Source organism: Calidris pugnax, unplaced genomic scaffold (assembly GCF_001431845.1).
Source record: "Calidris pugnax isolate Ruff unplaced genomic scaffold, ASM143184v1 scaffold17, whole genome shotgun sequence".
NCBI lineage: Eukaryota > Metazoa > Chordata > Aves > Charadriiformes > Scolopacidae > Calidris > Calidris pugnax.
In genome coordinates this window covers 1,274,980-1,277,592 of record NW_015090794.1, presented here as the reverse complement: position 1 = coordinate 1,277,592, position 2,613 = coordinate 1,274,980, and positions in this window count along the sequence as shown.

Sequence of the window (2,613 nt, the reverse complement as noted above, 5' to 3'; positions counted from 1 at the left end):
CTCCCGAGAGCAGCCCCGGCCGCTTCTCCCATCACACACACCAGATCCCGACTCGGAATTATAGGAAATGGGCTCACCGAGACCTGAATACTTGCTTGTTAAGGCTTAAACTAGCAATTCAGCTGCTGCAATAAAGCAGACAGACGTTCTGCCCAAAGGAAGAAAGTTAGTTTAAAAAAGAAAAAAGAAGAAAACCCGAAGCAGCTTGGCGCGAAGCACACGGTGGGGGGAACAGGGGGGCTTCACTTTCCTCCCCAACCTGTTCCCAACACCCAGCCGTGGTCAGTGCGTGACACGAGCCTGCTTGAAGGGGACAGCTTTTGAAACAGCCAGAAAAAGAAAAAAAAAAAATAACAAACCAAAAATGCAAAACTAAACTCTCACAAAAGCCCCACAGGTGGGATCGTCACGTTAAATATACAACCGAGGCCAACTTTTAAAATGTCTTTGAAAAAATAAAACAAACCACACGCGCATACACACACACACACACTTTGGCACACAAGCCTTAAGTTATGTCACTTGAAACATTTCAAAGTCAGAGGAGAGCTACTGGGGTCTTTTTGTTGGTTGTTTTTTTTTTTTTTTTTTTCTTTTTTTTTTTTTTTTTTTTGCCTTGTAAAAAGGTATCAAGCAGTGGTGTTGGTGAAGCATGAAGAGGCGAGTACAAATGCTGAACAGTCCCAGAGCTGTTCCTGCCACGCTGCCCAACGCTCGCCCTCCCATGACTTTCCCAAAGCGGTTGCTGATTACAGACACGGGTATAAAAACTAACGCAGACATTCCCGGTTTTCAATGTGAAAACGGTAAAATGTAATCGAGTACTTGTGCATTTGCCATAGGGTCCTTGGAAAAAGGAACCATAAAAATATCTTTTTTTTTTTTTTTAAAAAAAAGTTTTTTTTTTTTTTTTTTTTTTTTTTTTTCCTTTCTTTTTTTTTTTTTTCCTTTTTCTTTTTTTTTTACCCTTAACTTAAGTAAAGAGCAAATATACACCTATAAGCAGAGTTCAGATCCACTTTACTGAGAGCCTGGAAGTCCGCACATTAAATTAATTCCCAGTGGCGTATCCAGACACCGGAAGAGCTCCCAGCTCCAAAGGCTTGGCGTTCCTGAAAGATCTGCAGCTCTGGCTAACCTCGTTAGCCAGCTCGAAGCAAAGACTCCTTCGAGCCTCATTTGTCTCAGCCAACACTCCCCCAACAGACTCTGCAGCCCAGCAGTTCTCTGCCAAGCAGAGCCTCGCACGCAGGACCCCGGCTCTGGGAGCATCAGAGCTGGCAACCTGGGCAACAAAACCTGAGTCCTGGCGATCTCAACCCACATCAGGCTGTAACAAGGAAAATATAAGCGCTGAGCTTATATTTTCTTATTACTCAAGAGGACAGACCACTGATTCCAGCTACTGAGAAACAGCTTCCAGAGGAGAGCTGGGAGGAACTTCAGTGACAGAGAAACTAGCTGTGCAATAAGAAAGTGCATTTAAAGGTAGCTTAAAACCAGATTAAAGATCAAATCGCCACTCGACAGGAGGGAGAATCAAGCTCCAGCAGCCACGCTCCTTGGGCTGGGTGGGTTTAACATTCAGGCTCTCTCTTGCGAGTCCGAGGGGCAGGAGAGAAGCGTGCATTCCCGTGCTCCGACAGGGACACAGTTCTCCTGGCAGGCCATGCTCTCCTGCCCGGTTTGCTTCCGTGCAGTATTAGTTCTGGACAGTTGTCATCGGAATTCGTAGATAGGAGCACTGTGCTCAGGAACGTGAGTTAAATTCAATGACTGATACCTGGGAGAGAGGGGAAAAGACAGATGAGAGGATTGTATAGAGCGACAGAACTCCTCCTCACAGCCTCAGAGGTGTTCAGGCATCCCCAACACCCACTCACCAGCGGTGCCAAAACCCCACGAGGACTTGGCATCGTTCCTCGTTTCCATTCCTGTGCCTTTGAGCTACCTGCAGCCAAGGCTGCGTTCGAGGTGGGCTGACTGTGGTTTTTGGACACCTTTTGAAGTTCAACAACTTTCATGTTCAAAACGGTGTTTGCTACAACTGCAAATTACAGCCAGGTCTTTCAAAGCTTAGCTTGAGGGGATTTGTCTGAAGGCATCCCAGGTACCTTCCCTCCCTGAGAGCTTCCAGCCACCCTACAGATTCACTCGCTCCATGTGACAAATATCCAAGGCTCTCAGAGAGAACAGAGCTCTCCACAGCTACTTATCACTTAGCTTTAACAAGAAACCAACCAATTAACGTTGTTCCCTGTGTCTTACAGCAACACCCCGAGGACCATGGACTACAAAGCACTGGCCTAACAAGATTTCTGCATGAAGGCAGCAACAGCCAAGCTGTTATATGTGAGAAAACACTGAGCTCCTTCTCAAAGGCCCCTCTGACATCCTCCGAAGGGCCAAGGCATGGAGAAGCTCAAAGCTCAGATCACTGATCAGAGCACAACCCTGCAGAAGAGGCCAGGCTGCCTTACACTTGCCTGTCCCCACGGGAAGACAGGAGCAGGACAAGCCCTGTGAGTGTCTGGACTAGAGACCAGGCTTCTGGAGAGACACTTTCAGTGACCCACAGCTGGCATGTGCCTCCCAGAGTACCAGACCATTGCT